Genomic DNA, 18371 nt, shown 5'->3' on the forward strand with positions numbered 1-18371 from the left:
GAATATTGGATTTTTAATAATAGGAAGAATTTAGGTAAAAGTGCAGAGAGCATCCTGTTGAACCTTAAGAGCAAATTTACTTTCTTCTTTTACCAGCAAACCTTCTATAAATACACATTTCTACTAAATAACTGGTTTTCCCCTGTTTTGTTGTATAGTTATAACAAAGTTACTGTTGAAAGAATGGGCCTGTAACTGAAAAGCATGGAATGTAAGTGGTTAATTCAGCAGAGAAGCTGTTTCTGGTTTATTGACTTTAGTAAAACTGAGCCTACTACTGGTGAGGAAAGATCACGAGACTAGGAAGTGAATGATACGCTGCTGGGAACTTGCTTCATACTCAGAGATGATCGCTGCACAAGGGGAATATTGAAGAGCAAACTTTTAAGGAAAGAAGGTACTGTATATGTTCTTCACAGTATTTACAAAACATTACACTGGCTGAATTGTATACATAATGATTACTTTAGTACTTAAATAGCACTTTATAGTACTTTATACTTTATAGTAGCCAGAAATGCACCTAAATTGTGTGGGAGTGTCAATATGCTAACACAGAAACACATCAAACATCAGCTAGGTGATCTAGAAAAGAATTAGGAATAATACTCTGATTGTTGTGCTTGCCCTTTATATAACTCCAGTAAATGTAAAGTAGCCTGTGATATGTTATCATTCTCTTAGACTTCCATGCAGAGTACAGTTTTGTGTGTGATAAGATCAATTTCTACCTTTTTGCTAGATTGTGGATAAAGTTGATCACTGTTAGGTTTAAAGTTTTAGGCTTTATATTTCTTGTTGGATGTAGTTTTGATTGTTAATGGGTGGAGTTCAGCCCTTTAATACAAGGCTAGCTAAAATAAGTGTATAATAATGTATTATTGTAATAATGTACAAATGACCAAGCTAATGCTGTGTAACATCTCTTCCTGGCATTGCACTGTGTATCCTTATCTCTCAGCTTCTGCTTTTCCGCCTGCTTTTCATGTAAAAACCTTTCTAAAGAGAGTAGAAGCCATCCATTGTAAACAGAGAACTCTTTTTGTCTTCTGTGTTTCAGCATTTAAATGTCAGCTCCTAATGATTGCTATAGATTACTGTGCTGTGCATGTTACTGTATCTTTTGTTATGTTATGAAATAATACCCATCAGTTAAACTATAGCCACAGCTTGTTTTTTCTTTTTTTTGGTTCATATTCAGCTCGTTTAGTATGAGAAGGGTTTAAGCTATTGTTAAGTTTGTATTGCTGCCTGTGTCCCCATGCTGATATTCCTCAGTAATTCCTGATTTGTTGACAAGAAATCACAAACATAAAAAGTTCAGACAGTTCAGTGCAGACAGCATTGGAAACCAGCCAGACAGGTTTTACCCTTCCCCACTTAAAAGTGGTATTTTTGTATGTGGTGTTCCCATTATGATTTGCTGGCTTTAGGACTGGAAGTGAGGGGATTACAAATTAGGACATGGTCAATGAAAGTATGCAGAGCAAAGCATTGGGTTCACCTGTGGCTTCATCAAGAACTTGAATTTAAAGCATACCTAAACTCAGAAATTTCACCTTACGTAAAAGGGAAGACAACCCTTTTATGTAAGACAAAAATTCTGTTTTTTTTTTTTTTTTTTTGGTGCAACACCTTTTTTTAAAAAACAAAAAGACCATTGGTAGGAAACATATTTTTATATACAGGGATGAGAACACTCTCCCTGTCCCAGTGTGACTTTAAATCTCCCATTCCATCACATCCCTATGTTGCTTGTTTTAATTGAGATCTGGTGACTGCAGGGGTTATTTGAGTACAGTGAACTCCTTGTCATGTTAAAAAAAAAAACAGTGTAGGAGATTTTTTGAGCTTTGTGATATGGCGCATTATCCTGCTGGACGTAGCCATCGTAGGATGGGTTCATTGCTGTCATAAATGGATGGATATGTTCACCAACAATACTAAGTTAGACTGTGGCATTTCTACAATACTCAGTTGGCCCAAAGTGAGGCAAGAAAATATTCCCCATACCAATACACCATCAGCAGCAGCCCGAACCATTGATACAAGGCAAGATGGATCCATGCTTTCATGTTGTTGATGCCAAATTCTGAACCTACCATTCAAACGTTGCAGCAGAAATCAAAACTCATCAGATAGGGAAGATGTTTGTTCAATCTTTCCAAATTTTAGTGCCTGTCCCTAAGTGACTGGAGAGTTTTCCAGTATGGTGACCTGCTACTGTAACCCATCTGTGCCAAGGTTCAACGTGTTGTTTGTTTAGAGATTCTTTTCTGTTTACCTCAATTACAGTAATACCAGTAGTCAATTATATCATTTACTGTTTTTTGTATCAGCTCAAACAGTCCGGCCTTTCTCCTTCAACCTTTGACATTAAAATACATATTCACCCTGAGGACTGCAATTCAGAAAATTCTCCTATTTTCTGACCACTCTCTGTAAACCCTAAAGGTGTGTTTTTCAGAAAACAGACATACAATATGATAATTCATGAAAGTTCTTGTCCCAGGTTTTCTCTTCTATACCCAAAAGTGCCAACTGCATGGAGTAATGTGGAATCAATCAATTTTTTTTTTTTTTTTTAGACATTTCATCATGATTATTTTTTTGTTTTAGCTTCCAACCTAGTACCATCTTAATTTTTTTAAAAATATTTCATGTGCGTTTCAATAAATAATAGCACATATTGAGATTGCATCCTCTCCACCCCGCAATGGTCCAACGTGACGGGAACCTTAAAGCTAACTATACTTTCAAATACCCCAAATCTTACTGATTTCCCTACCACTAATATTAAATAGGACTTATATAGCCCAACATATTACGCATCGCTGTACATTAAATAGGGCTTGCAAATGACAGACGAATTCAGACAGTGACACAGGAGGAGGACAATGCCCTGAAGAGCTTACAATCTAGTAGGTGGGGGAATTAGCACACAATAGGAGGGGAGATATAGAGAGGTGGGAAGTAGTGACGGTTTTAAAAGACAGAAGAAGATGGGTAGGAAAGTTTGAAAAAATGGGTTTTGAGCGCTCTTTTAAATGAGCACAAAGAAGGAGCAAGCCAAAAAGGACGAAGAAGACCATTCCAGAGATTTGGGCAGTCCAGAGAATAGTTCATACCCTAACTATACCTCATATACTTAACATAGATCAATGGTCAAATGTATTTCCAGGGGTAATGACCTATAGATCATGCTATCCCTACCAATTAAGAATAGGATACAAGTGGCACATAACATCATTCTTCTTTGATACCTAACAACCCTGCTACTGACAATCCTGACAACCAATATCCCTGCAATTTACTCCCTTCCCATCACTCATTACCCCTTACTTTACATCATCCTATTATTTACTATGCTTGCCACTGCTTCTCCCTGCCAACCATCACCCAGGTCCTCACAATTAGCACCTTCATGTCACCCAAGAATACTTGCTATTACTCCTCTCTGACTTCCAGTACACCTGCCACTAACCTCCCATTGCCACCCAGCACCCCTGGCACTCAACTCCTTGATGCTTAGCATCCCTGCTACTGAACCTAATATCAATCGACAACCAATCCTGAATACTACTTCCCTGATCAGCATCCCTGATATTTTACTTTCATATCACTAAGCCCTCCTTCAGCTGCTTATCATCCTCTACTTCTACCACTACATCCTCCTTTCACCAGGTGCCACCCAGCAGGGACCTTGTGACCCGGCATTCTTGACTGGCACTGCTGCTTTGTATTCAGCTTTCCTGACACTGAATCCCCTTGAACCAAGCACTCCTTGTACTTCCTTTGGAGGGACTGAGAATTTGCAGTGTGCTCCATTTTCTTCACTTGTGGCTTTGCTGACAGCTCTTGATAGCACTTTTGTTCTATCCTGCTTATACAATTCTTGGAGAGATGCAGGGCATTGCCTGTGAATTAGGGAGAATGTATAGATAAGTTATGGACAACTCCTTTTGCCTCATTAAATTGATATCACATGCCACATTCCTATTTTTCAGAATTTGAACAAATGCAGACAGATGATTTTGGGATTTTAAAGTCATTCAATCAGGCAAGATGTACAAATTTCACAAATATAACAACATTCATTTATTCAAAACTTCATGAAAACATTTTTTCCAATAAAATCATTAAGTTTGATACAATTCCATAGTTGGTCTGATATGCATTGATAAGTATTATGCATTCAATGTGTTTCATGGTGCAGAGTCCGCTTCATCAGGAACAAATTACCTACAACCACATCATCCATTAATTACATATATTTTACCTTTATGGCTCCCTGGTTTGAACATCCAGACCAACAGGGCCTTTCTTAGATTGTAAATTTGTGCAGACCAATGCCATAGCAGAAATAGGCAAGAGGACTTTTTTATGTAAGAATATCAACATGATACACATAGTTACTGCCTCTATTGTCCTTACTATATTATTATTATTATCTTTATCACCTTCACCATGTGTCCAAAATCTATTGACAGTTACTGCCTTGATAATTATTATTCCAATAAATCTCCATCATCATTATACATTAGTGACCACAGCAAATCCACTAAATCTAATTTGCAATGAGCACTATCCAACTCTTTATATTGATAAAGTGCTTATTATCACAACTTTCTCTCCCTATTTTATTGGAGTGTCTCTTTAAAATTACTGGTTTCTTTCCAATCGTGCAATTGTCCTACTTTTATTATCCACTGTAGCGCAAAAAATCATCATCACCAAGAAACAAATGTCTATCATGTACTTAAATATATCCACCACACAATTAATTTTTTTAATGAAGTTTTGAATAAAGTAATGTTTTTTTTTTTTTGTGAAATTTGTACATCTAGTTTGATTGAATGCCTTAAAAGTCCCAACTTTATCTTTCTGCATTTGTTCAAATTAGGGAGAATGACTTTGACTACTGGTAGACTGCGAGCTGCCCCATAAAACTGGGTGTACTCTGTGTTATTAGGATGGGGGCGTTGCTGGTGGTGCCACAGTTACTGTTAAATGTGACTTTTTTGCTTTGAACACATGGACACATCACAGGTACACTGTAACTTGTACACTGTACTTTTAGTTTCTTCCCAGGATGCCGTAAATCTATCGGGAAAATCATATTATTCCACTTATGTAATTTCCCATTATATTTATCAAAATAGAAAACCCATTAGGGAAAAGTATAATTTTTTTAGTTAATTTTCTAGTACAATTTGTTTGAAAGCTTACAAACTGAAAAGTTGCAAAGATGCCACACAGCTGAGTTTGATTCGTTTCTATTTCCACTAACAATTCATTTTACAGGGCAAGCTTTCTGGGATTTACACAACAAACTCTAAAACACACACACACTGTAATAAACATGAAAAAGTTAGCCAGATTTGGAGTAGATAAGTGGGCTGTGGAATGCATGTGTATATGTAGGGGGGAGGGGGGGGGGCTGTCACAGGGAACAGTCATAAATCTATTTAAGAGAGATTTAAAATGCTGAGATCTACATTGGTTCAGCTATTCCTTGAGCTCAATAGACCTATTATTTTTAGTTTAGGTTTTCCTTTCCTGAACATAAAAGTCATGTCTAAAGTCACTTTAAGCAACACAATGATTTAAAAAAAATATATTTTTTCTTAGTTTGTGCTTAATTTGCTGGGTTTCCATAAAGTAACTCTGAAAGCCATTATCTGGTGCATCCCTCCAAGAATTCATTTGTCTACATAATCTGATCTATCCTGCTTTTCTGGCTTGTTTTACATTCTAACAGTAAAATGAAACAGCTATGCCTGTTGAGTAATACATACATTTCATATTTACCTGAAGAAGAAAAATTGTAATAAACATAACAAAATATGTAACACAACTTATCCACTGTGGATATAAATATCACTCCTCACGTTTAAAAACCTGTAGATGAAACCTCTGTTGATGGTTTCTTCACTTGAAACTCTGGCAGTTAGCTATAAGCAAAGTAAAATTTAAAAAAAACAAGAATCTCAGTGGCTTCTGAACCCCTTAGGGTTTCTTGGCGTCCAGATGCTTTCAGAGGGGATTTGTGACTGAGGTTTTGTTGCAGCTTATCCAGCAAGGCTTATATTGCAGACATAATTGCTCATAATTACCAGGCAGCTATAGGGGGTAAAACCTGTAAATGGGTTATCTTGATAATTTTGCCCTGGCAAAGGTATTTTATCTATGGGATAGAGGGAAAGGTTTGTGAGACACTTATTGTCTATTGCTACTAAACAAAATGTTTGTCACTGTTAGATGGGTGTAAAAAAGGGACAGAAATCCGATAAAGGTGTTCTGGTTCCATTTGAGCAGTCTCGCTTTTGGCTAACTTTGCCTACAGGTATTAACTACATCTGGATTTTGTTCCACCCTACACTATAATAACTTATTGCAGCAATTAGTAAGATTGTAGTTTGATGTGCAGGTTGGAACTTATTTCGCTGTCAATTATGCAGCCAATAGTAGAACATTTTAAAAGACATAGTGGCTGCCATAGCTAACTTTGGTTTAAAGATTAAGTTTTCTGGATGCCTTTAATTTCAGTAGTTCACCAGTTCACCAAAGCTTGCTTCTTCCTCCCTAATACGTATAAGTTGGTTATAGCATGTTTTATAATATATTTGTGTAGAATAAGTCAACAATTCTTACACTATTTTATTTAAAAATTTTTTGCTATAGAAATAATAAATTTGAATCGGCATTAGAAAAAGGTATTCAAAGTCTTACCATTCAAATTCTGCAAAAAAGAAGAGCAGATAAGATTGTCCTCTGCACATGATGCAGTTTAGGATCCTTGCCTTTTTGTGTGGATAGCTTCCATAGGTCTGATATACCACCTTCTGATATCCACAGGAAGCATGAACTTTACTGACCACATCCTTCACACAGACAGAAATGGTCCTTCTCTGCATCAAGCTTTCAGGTCAAAGGCTTTATTACTCAGGCAGTGGCTGCTTTCTTCAAGGAAAATGAATTTCATGACTGTATGCATCTTTTATTTTGATACATCTGGAATGTTTTTACCTGATTTAAGATAAATTTGTGCTGGGCTTTAAAGTGTACCTGTACCCAAACTTTTGGCCATTAAACTACTACGACTGATTTAGTCTTACCAAGAAGTTAAGCTGCGTACACACGGCAAATTTTTCTCGCCCGATAATCGGTATCGGCCAATTATCGGGCGAAAATCTGCCGTGTGTACAGTCGGTCGTCGTCCATCGTCCGACGACCGTCCTGGCGGATCCATGGACGATGGACGACGACCGATCCTAATGAAAGGGAAGGGGAGAGCGCGCAGCAGGGTGCCGCTCCGTCGCTCTCCCCCTCCCCTCTCCATAGAGCATGAACGGTGCTGTATGTACAGCATCGTTCATGCATCGTGCAGTCTTTTCTCGTTGGAAAGGATCGTGAAAGATCCTTTCCAACGAGAAAAATTGCAGGTGTGTACGCAGCTTAAGAGATCTTTAAATCAAGTCATCCACAACCTCTCAAGATGCTTTTAATGTAAAGCTATTAGTTCATGAAGAAACTAAAGAATCACGACTAAGGCTTTGTACACACGTCAGATGATTCCTATTGTTTCAGGGCTAGTATCAGATGAGAGTCTGACGTGTGTACAACGGCCATCCTGGCCAATTCACAAACTAATGTAATGCAAGTAAAGGGGAGAGAGTGCAGCTGGGAGCCACTTCGTCATTCTCTCCCCTCCCCTCTCCATTGAGCAGAACAGCGCTATATGTATAGCACTCGTTGATGCATCTTTTAGTTTTTTGTCGTTGGAAAGGATCGTGAAAAATCCTTTCCAATGACAAAAGTCTTAAGTGTACATGTAGCTAAAGACTTGACTTTCACTTAGTTTAACAATTTAGAAACACCAGCTGATTGAAGCCTGACAATATTTTTTCCTGTAGAAAAAGGCTTGTGCCTGTGTTGTGAACTTTGAAAATTAAATTCCTCCACAATGCTTAAAGATGCAGGCTTTGTTTTGTTTTTGTTTGGCCTGTGAAGAATTTGTTTGGCTTGTGAAGAATATGTAAATACTTAAGCTACGTACACATGGCAGATTTTTATTGCCCGGTAATCGTCATCGGCCAAATATCGGGCGAAAATCTGCCGTGTGTACAGTCGGTGTCGTCCATCGTCCGAACGACCGACCTGCCGGATCCACGGACGATGGATGACGACCGATCCTAATGAAAGGGAAGGGGGAGAGTGCGCAGCAGGGTGCCGCTCCGTCGCTCTCCCCCTCCCCTCTCCATAGAGCAGAACAGTGCTGTATGTACAGCACCGTTCATGCATCGTGCAGTCCCCTGTCGTTGGAAAGGATCGTGAAAGATCCTTTCCAACGACAAAAATTGCAAGTGTGTACGCAGCTTTACGTGCATAATAAAGCACAGACCTTCCTCCACCCCATAGAGCTCCTTGGCATATTTTTTTTTATATATTTATATTCTTTTGTAATATATTGTACAAAAGAAAATATTTTATATACTACAGAGAAACACAAACAAAAGCATCAAAACCATAAATAAAAAGTTAAACATTAAAAAAGACACAAATAACAACATAAGTAATATCATATACCAACCTCAACTACATTACCTTTTGAAAAATTAACCCTCCTGCCTGTTATCTTGTTTCTTAACAATACATTTTTCAGAAAAGATACACAGACTACAGCAGTCACACACAGCGTAACTTACATTTAAATTCACCAGTCAAAAGTCAAAACACAATTTACCAACTCCCTAGCAAAATAAACTCCCAAACATCTAAAATTTAGGAAATGTTTAATAATTTAATTTACATGTGCCTAATTTATTTAGCTATTTTCTCTCAAGTGTCATGTTAGTAGGCTTTGCTGTTCCATTTTGAAACTTTTAAAGCTTTTGCGCCTGATTTATTAAAGATCACCAAGGCTGGAGAGGATACACTTTCATCAGTGAAGCACCCAGCTTCACTGATGAAAGTGAATCTTCTCCAGACCTGGAAAGCTTTATTGAATCAGGCCCGTTGTTTCCAAAATGCAATTTAGATATCTGACAATATGACAGCTTTCAGATTCAGTGGATTGCACCTGGTACATGGATCTACTGGTACCCTGACAAGTGCAAATATATACTAATTCCCTTCCTTACAAAGGTCTTAAATACTGGATGCAAAAAATACTCCTTTCCCAGCATATCTGTTACGATCAAACTGTAAAAACTATTCACATGCCCTCAAGCCAAAGTAACTGGTAAGACAGTAATTTTAAAAATTAAAGCAGTCAAAGGTCCTAGGTCAGCGTGTTCCAGAATACTTGGAATGTTAAAGAACAGGAAATTTTATACCAAAGGGAAAAGGTGCACAGACCAGAACTTTAATGTGCAAATAAAAAAATTTCTTTCAGTGCAAGTCTATAGTAAATTTTATAATGAAATGTCTGTTTCCCATTCAGAGTGTTTTACATGCAAGATTATCTTGGTATAAGTGTATTAGGTCATTGGCCTAGTAACCCTTATACCCCTGTAGATCTACACCCCTGAGGATGATGAGCAGGAATATATTTACTCATACTGCAACCTTGAATTAGCAATAAAGAACCTGGGGCTCACCTGTATGTTGGATCAGGGTTATGATTGCTCTTTTTATAGTACCTACCTATGATATGTATTGACTCCAATTTTTTGTATGTCATAACATGTATATGTAATATATAGTTTTTATTTACCTATTACATTTTATCAGTGTTTTTTTTTCCTTTTTATACAATGACAACATGTGTGTTTACATGTACTGCAATCAGAGGTGTGCAATAAGTAATTTCATCTTGGATTTACTAAAGGCTGTTCACCTAGCAAAATAAATTATCACTCTACAAGAGATATTTTTTCTTCACATAGTGAAAATTTACTTTCACCAAGAATACTCAATCATACACAAAGACAAAAAGATATGACTCAAAATAAAATTGTGATGCATTGGGGAAAAGAGATAAACTTTACCAGATAAATTACTGCCACTCCTTTCCACAATTGATGGTGAAAAAATCATCTGTGAGAAATGTGGGGTCCACTGCTAGTGAATTGAGGGAGTCCTTTTTAGTAAAGGAGAAAAGGAACAAAACTAAATGTTGCTGCTTACAATTGTTCAAATGTAGTGACTGCATTAGGTATTTTCTGGCTTTCTTTCTTTAATGTTCAGCAGGTGATGATAGTGTCTGTCGTTTGCAACCTCTATCTAATGTACGGCTCTGCGTTAAATGTTGGCGTTACATAAATCCTGTCTGATAATAATAACATGCCAGGTGATTGACACTGATTGGATTATGAACGTTAGAAGCTTGCTCTTTTGGTGGACCAATAGGTATTTTTCTGTACTTGGAGCACATTTAAAGAACAAAAAAGGAAAGCATGCATGTAATACAGAGATGTACTTATCCTTTTTATTTTGCCCATACACACTGTACACTGTATGCTAAGCTGTTTTATTCACTTTGTAATCTTTATTTGTAAACATCAGTTTGAATTCCATCCCGGTGTGCATGCAATTACAAGTTGTTAATAAAGCAGCAAACTTTATACTGCTTTCTGTTCATGTGCAGTCTGGGAGGGATACATTCAGAAAGTGTTGGCTGTAAAAACTGTTTAGCAAGCTTCAGCAAGTATTTGGTAGACCCAGGTGAACTAAACATTAAGTAAACTCTTGTTGAAGCTTGCTAAATGCCTACCTAAGCATGATACATTTAGGCTGGCATTGTTTAGTGGTGAATATTAATAATGTATTTACCCCCCAGCCAATCAAAATCATTGTTTTGCTTTCCTTCCTTCCAGACTAAAACTTTTTTATATCCTCTATCTATACTAACATGAGTGAGTTTGTATGGTGCTATAAAGCCATAGTGCATGGTAATTTGTATAATAACCCACTTTGTGTCCCTGGGAGGATACACTAATTTCAAAATCATGATTTCTACACAAAGACCTCGAACATGTCTTCTTTTGTTTATAACCATTATGTTGGGAAATGGGGAGGTTAGTAGGCAGTCCTTTGTTGGGGGTGTTATATGGGGAATTAGCAGTGTACAGAAGAAATATAGGATTGTTTTTACTTTTATTAGCTTATAGGTAAGTAACACAAGCAATGCATTGCTTTTAGGATCAACAGTACATTCTGTACTTGCTGAAATTGTTCCTAAAAATATGAAAACTAATGCAACCACTATATCTATTTACTGGTAACGTGCACTTTATCACATAAAAGGACAAACATTTCTGTACAATTAGTCTACAGTGAGTGCCATATGCACATGTTGTTTTTGTTTTTTGTTTACTTTTTGGACTTTTTTGGGTGTATTAGGTATGCAGGCTTGAATGTGGTGCTGCATACATCACATTTGTATACATGCATATCTTTATCCTATTCATACCACATATTCTTTATATGCAGATAACATGCAATGGCCCAGCAAACATTTTAAACATACACTTTATTATCCTGTTCAGAGGGATGCCAAAATATTATTTTTTTGTGATCCACAAACCTGACTGGATTATATTTCTTTATTTTAATGCAGTAGACAATGTTTCCAATGTTACTTAGTGGGACTGTTTATTCCAAATATCACACATCACAAAGCTCCATTTCTTGTCTGGCGGCTGTTATACAACCATTAGCAGAGCAGAGAGAGGAAGTCTTTACGTTTGATGGCTACATTAGTTGCATAGCAGTGGCCAAGCATTGGACATTTACATATGATTTGATATGATTGCTCTAGATGTTGGAAGGAGAGTGAGCTGAGCTGCTGGGAGAACAGCTTTAAAATCTTTAGTGCATCTACTAAGAACTTGACAATTAATGAATATAAGGCAATGAACTGCTCCTAAAGGCCTGCAGCTACATGGGCCATTAGGTCCTATTTTAAATGTGATTTACTGCTTGCTAAGAAAATGTAAATTCTCCATAAGCCTGATTTATTAAAGCTCTCTAAGACTGGAGAAGATAGACTATTATAGGAGAACCTTGGTGATCCAGCAAACCTGCAATTGATTTTTTTAAAAACACTTGCTATAGTGGCAAATGTTTTCTGTCCTGGATCGGATCCATTCCAGGTTTCCTGGATCACCCAGGTTCTCCCATGATAGTCTATTTTCACCAGTTGTGGAGAGCTTTAATAAATCAGGCCCCATATGTCAATGTTCAAAGCTTGATGACAGGTTCACTTTACCACTGAATTTACTGATGATGCCTAATTCCCCAGTGCACAGAATAGTTCTCAAATAGGAGTTCGGCTACACAATCCTTTCTGAAACTGCAAGCAGCAAACCAGATACAAGGCAGGGGGGAACCTTAAAAGTTGGCTTTTCTTGTGGAAGATGATGACAAAAAGCCTGGAAAAATTAACATGCCAAATAGCATGGTGGCTCATTGGTTGGCACTCTGGCCTTTGCCGCACTAGGTCCCAGGTTTGAATCTCAGCCAGGACACTATCTACATGAAGTTTGCAGGTTCTCCCCGTGTTTGTGTGGGTTTCTTCCAGGTACTCCAGTTTCTTCCCACATTCCAAAAACATGCAGTTCTGTTAATAAGTTTCTCTCAAAATTGACCCTAGACTGTATTAAAGTCATAATAAAACTGGTCATTAAGAGAGAAGCATAGTAAAAACTTGTGTGTCAGTGACAGGGAGATGCTGCGCGGCTATACACTGTACAGTTTTTGTACAGTGTAGTTGTCGAAGAGCCGGACATAAGTGTAGGATTACAATAAACGGGATAAAATACATTTTACCAGCTTTGCCCAAAATAAGACAGGCAGCGAGCAAAGAACTAGTCACTAGTGTTGCCTTTGGCCGCCTTGGATAAGGCAGGACAGGGCCTACTGCAAGGAACAGCAAGCAGCATTGTTCTAAACTACATAGCGTAATAAACCAGCAATCACCAGCAATGTTACACACTTCATCCTACCTTGATTTTGATCACTTTATAGTCCTAAACTTTAGCTTATAGCTTATTAACACAACATGAATTGTAGAATCATAAAATATAACTTGTGTGCAATTCAAGGTCTGGTTTGAGGATGCCACTGTTGTAAGAAAAAATAATTCAGACACCACATAAAAGAATGATCCACCTGTAAATAAATGATGAGATGAGATCCATTGAGTGGTTGAACTCTGTTTGCAAATAAAGTTTTGTCCAAGTTTGAAAATTGTGTGTTAAAGCTTTTCCTGTTAGGTTATTTAACCTTATTATAGTGAGGATTATCAGTTTTTAGGTGGGCGTATCCAAATAATATGCATAGGGTTGTTCTTCTGAAAAATAGGAGGTGTGGGACAAAGAATATTGAAACCTTTCCCTGTCAGGGACCATGGCCAATCTATACAATCTATATGGTGACAGTAGTTAGATAAGTGCAGTGCCAACCTAGATTTATTTGAGATTTTGCAAGTAATATTGGATAGAATATTTGTGGTTTTCCTGGGATTGTTGTTTTGTTTTCAAATTTTTGGTTACATGACTTTCTACTGCTTAAAACCAGTTTGATTGTAGTCATACACTGAGACAGCAAGTAATTGCTTACGTTTTTTGGACATTGACACAGATGCAGTTTGAGAAATACTGACTGCATTATCCCTCTGTGTAATAGGGGATTTGGAAACACAGCATATATATTTGTCTGCCTTTTTTGGTCTTAGCCACCAAGATTATATTTTTCCTCACTGTTACCTTCTTTCTTTGTTTTTTTCAATGGACTACTCATGGGCCCCTCATTCACTAGTGTCTGGGCAGCACAAAAAGGTCAATGCAGCTGACTGAGCAATTGTTTTTTTTTTGTTTGTCCACATTACTATTAGAAAAGAGATGAAAAAAAAGCTTTCTGACTATAAATATCATGTGTATGATGTATATTGATATGTTCATTGTTATTTGCAACCTCTATTTATTGTACAGCGCTGCGTAATATGTTGGCACTATATAAATCCTGTTTATTATTATTAATTTAAATTAATTATAATAAAAATAATAATAATAATTGTAGTCATAAATAGAATAGTCTAAACAAGTCATAGATAAATATGTAAGGATTTAGAAATATGTTCAAAAGTACAGTGAGTATTTGCTCACAAAGCTGCATTCTGATTAATCATTGAGGAGGGGGTAAAAATATTGGGAAGGAGGAAATGCTTCCTCCTGTCTGCAGTGCATTGATGACATTCTTCATTCAAGACGATAGGCTAGGTTTGCTCTGGGCTGTTGATCTGGTCTACAATAATGTTAAAGGAAACCTGTGATGAAATAAATTAGTGAGCGATCATATCTGACCTCTGATCATGAAAAAGAATTGTTCTCTGACTGTCATGCTAATGCTTTGGTTTCAGTACTCTTTTTACAGACCTAAAACAGGTGTAGATATTGGGGTTACAATAAATGTGATTTCTGCTTGTTCATATGCGTCCAGAGTATTCAAGCCAGACACAAATAGGATTTTCATAAGTCAGCAGGGGTAGCCTTGATATGAAAGTTGTGCTGTAAGGCAGTGGTCCCCAACCTTTTGGATGTCACGGACCACTAAATTTACGGATTCCGGACCACACATGGGCAGAGAGCCATGTGTCATTTAAAGGGCCGGTCTGAGCCTGTGATGGTAGAGTGGGAGGGTTGTGCACCCACCACCCTAAGCCTGCTATCCATACGGGGGGACATGGTCCACGGCTCTGGCCAGTGCGCGCCCCCCAGGCTTCTCCTGTCCCCGCTGGGGGGTGCACCGACCAGAGCCGCAGACCACCAAAATTTTGCAGACCACAGGTTGGGTACCGCTGCTGTAAGGAGACCAACTGTTGTTGAGGTAACTATGTTACCTATATGTTTTCCGGAGTAATTGTTTTGTGTTAATGTGTATGCATATATATTACAATATTTTTATCTTATGTAACATTTTATACAGTTGTACCTGATGAGTTAATAGTGAAACTTGCACTCAAATTAAACCTATGCCCCTGATCACTTCCACTATGAGATTGTGCAGAAAAAGCAATAATGTTTGCATTTGACTTGCATTGCAATCATGCATTTACCACCCATCTGTTGACTTCAGTTTACTTAAGGTGGAACTAAAGTCTGTGCCCTCACCTCCCTTGCAGCAAGATGACTTCTGTTCGCTGTCTTGTGGGTACCATCATCCTCCCAAGTCTTCTAGGCACGGCATACATATTCATGTTGGCCAGCCCAGGGGGATGTAATTGCCATGCATTGGCACAGATCTTAAAGCATGGATAAATTGTATACATTGTACATTACCAAACCTTGGAAGTATACTCTGTAAGGCTTTATTATCACTTAGTAATCTTGCAAATAACCTAACTGTATGTGTCTAAATTTATTTATCCACAGTAACTAGGGTCAGCCATGATTATTACACAGATTTAAAACATATTTGTGTTTATCTCTTTACCATGGTGTATTGAACAGAAGACTTTTACACCATTAGGATAAAATCCTGTATGATTTTATTTAGGCTCACACAATGTGACAACAACTATACAAATTTGTCAGGATGAACAGCTATATTTAGTACCTAATTAGGCTGAAAATAAAATCAGGTTAGCCACCACATGTATGGTCTGTTATTATATTTTTTTTTTTTTGGGGGGGGGGGGGGGGGGTTAGATATGCTTTTATTTGTAACATTACAAAGCATCCTAGGAACATACCTTGAGCTGCACACACAGATTTCAATCAGGAAGCATTTATTGTGAAAGAGACAGGAGTTTTCTTCAGCAATAAAATGTTTGTTTTTCGAAGACAGTTTTTTTTCAGGTAAACTTCCACTCTAAATATTGTTGTTTTAGTACAGTTATATTTGAAATTGTTAAGCCTTGTTCACACACTAGATGATCATTGCTCAAGGCGAACAATCGTGAACCTCTCAGACAAAAATCTAGCATGTGTACTGTGATCCCAACACAGACTGGATACTGGGCGCCGCCATCTTCTTCCGTATTTTTCCCTCTTGATGTCATCAAATCTCAAACTGCGCAGGCACAAGATTGGGTGATGGCCTTCCTGTAAATGGAAAGCCCCTTCTTATTATGCCCAATCTTGCATGCCCGGAAGGTAAAGACAGAAATAGAGGGGTCCTCCCCTTGAAATTTGGTATTAGGTCCACTTTAATTTTGGCTAAAGCTGGTTTAGTCAAAATGCATTGACTAGGGATGTGATGGGGCTGTTATAAATGATCATACAAATGTTCTGTTGGCACCTTTAGTTAAAGAAAAATTTCAGGTAGAAATTTTGGTTTACAAAAATACAAATTAATTAAGTTTTTTGTTCTTTAATGCACACGTAAGGAGCAACTAAACTCAAAAGTCCCCCAAAACAAAAAAATACACTTACTTTCAATCAGGGCAGGGCTGTTGATTGGTTCGGAGGTCTCTTCCATCATGTCCCGCGTCGTCCTGGCATCTGCCTTCGGGACGGTGCTCCAAGCGCCTCTATGTTCTCCTCTTCTTCCGGGTTCTTGTTCCTACATCACCCAACACAGGTGCCAGATCCGGTGACATAGATGGGATAAAAACTGCGTATTTGTGAGATCTGCAATTTTTTTCCCTTTTGACTAAAGGGCTCCTTCTGTGCATGCCTAAGATGCTCTGGCATGCGCAGAAGAAGCACCCAGGAGCCTCCCAGGATGAGTGACATAGGTATCCCAGGAGGCTTCGCGCTCCGATTCATTCGATAAGGGGGCAGTGCTGCACCCTTTTTTCTGTTTTTTTTTTTTTAAAAAGGGTGTTGCACTTGTTGTCTACCCTTTTATGTAAAGTGAAAATTCTGACTTTAGGTACGCTTTTATAAATCTAATGTGTGGTTTTGTAAATGCAGGCAGTGTAAGTACTCAAATTTCACTTGGTATATTTTAGTTCCTTGTACAGCAGAGCTCAGATGGGGGAAGGGAAAGACCAGACAAAAAACTAAGAAGTTGTGCTTCAGTGAAGGAGAAAGATAAGAAGAAGGCAGGGAAAGAGCAGTATTGCTTTTTCTGTAAATTGTAGCACTGAAGAGGAAGTGTACAATCGCATGATCAGATCATGACCACTGTCAAGTCAGTATTATGAAGATGTCCCATAATGGAATGGGAGATCCATGCAGAAGAACAACTCCACATAATTGGGGCAGATTTTGAATATTGGGCAGATATTAAATACCACAGCGTTCAAGACTCAATATGACACGCATCCCGGGAGGCTCCTGGCTGCAAAATACAACCTAAACATTTTTTAAGTACAAAAGGTAATGGTTCAACTTAATTCAATACTAATAACACATATAAATACCAACATGTATAGATAACCATAATATAAATACATCCATATGTAAACTTTTAGGATATTGGCAATAAAGACAATAGAGGTTATTATATTTGTTGTTGACCAGAAGCAGAACACTCTAGTCTGGACATCTGCATTCACTTCTTCTACATAGGGACAACCATGCTAATAGCATTTTGTTTACTATTTAAACACTGGGTTATGGTAAGCAAGAAGAAGTATTCTAAGCAGAGGCACAAACAGTAGTAAAGTCCTGCCAGAAATTCTTACCCTCCCTCCTTCCCCACTAGAACTAGAACAGTGTCCTGTGCATTAGATACTTGAAATCTCCTGAAGTTCAGGGATCCTACTGGTATTTTTTTTTTAATTTATGATTAGCATCCATGTTGTGTGGAGCAGATTCGCTACAGTTTCTTCACTGATCCACAGTAGCACAGATATAAACTAATCAATAGCTTACTTTTTTTAAAGTCGGTTTTGGGCATTTGTACAATTATAACCTAGTTTTTTCCAGGTAATCCTCTAAAAAGGTTTCTGCCACCTTGGCAGAAGACCCCAAAGGCCAGATAAGAAGATAATTTGGATTCCCAAAGTATGGAATATATTTCCATGTGGTGTTTACCAAAATTGGTCTATTTGGAGATAGTGATATTAGGGAAATGCTGCAGTGATCAATTTTATTATTCTTGTTATATTTACCTTTATTTCTTTATGTATATTTACATAGGTGATGAAGATGTTGCCTGGCTAAAAAAAAAATAGAAAACTTTTGTCATCCCTTCAGCAAGAAAGAAGTGACTCTTCAGGAGGAAGACTTCAAATTCAAGGGTGTGAGTAGACCTAAAGAATTATGTGTTGGCACTGGCTTTGTGACAGGCCTTAAGGGCAACACTCATAGGTAGGCATGCTAGCACTGAGGAAAAAAATGACTTAGTTAGGTAAGATGCTATGTGAATGGGAATATTGTAAATATAGTACAACCATAGCCCCCAGATGTTTGATGAGATGTCAGCATTTTGAGTTTAACACTATGTGTTTTTTATAAATATTTTCTAAGGAATAT

The 18371-nt window shown here is 37.7% G+C and overlaps 1 long non-coding RNA gene across 1 annotated transcript; it reads left to right on the forward strand.

Annotated features, from left to right (window-relative positions):
- Positions 1-308: 308 nt before the first annotated feature.
- LOC140336780 (uncharacterized) lies at positions 309-18139 on the forward strand. Its single transcript, XR_011921943.1, has 2 exons — positions 309-397; positions 18036-18139. It is a non-coding gene; the product is annotated as an uncharacterized lncRNA (long non-coding RNA).
- Positions 18140-18371: the final 232 nt, after the last annotated feature.

This window comes from Pyxicephalus adspersus, chromosome 8 (assembly GCF_032062135.1).
Source record: "Pyxicephalus adspersus chromosome 8, UCB_Pads_2.0, whole genome shotgun sequence".
Classification (NCBI taxonomy): Eukaryota; Metazoa; Chordata; class Amphibia; order Anura; family Pyxicephalidae; genus Pyxicephalus; species Pyxicephalus adspersus.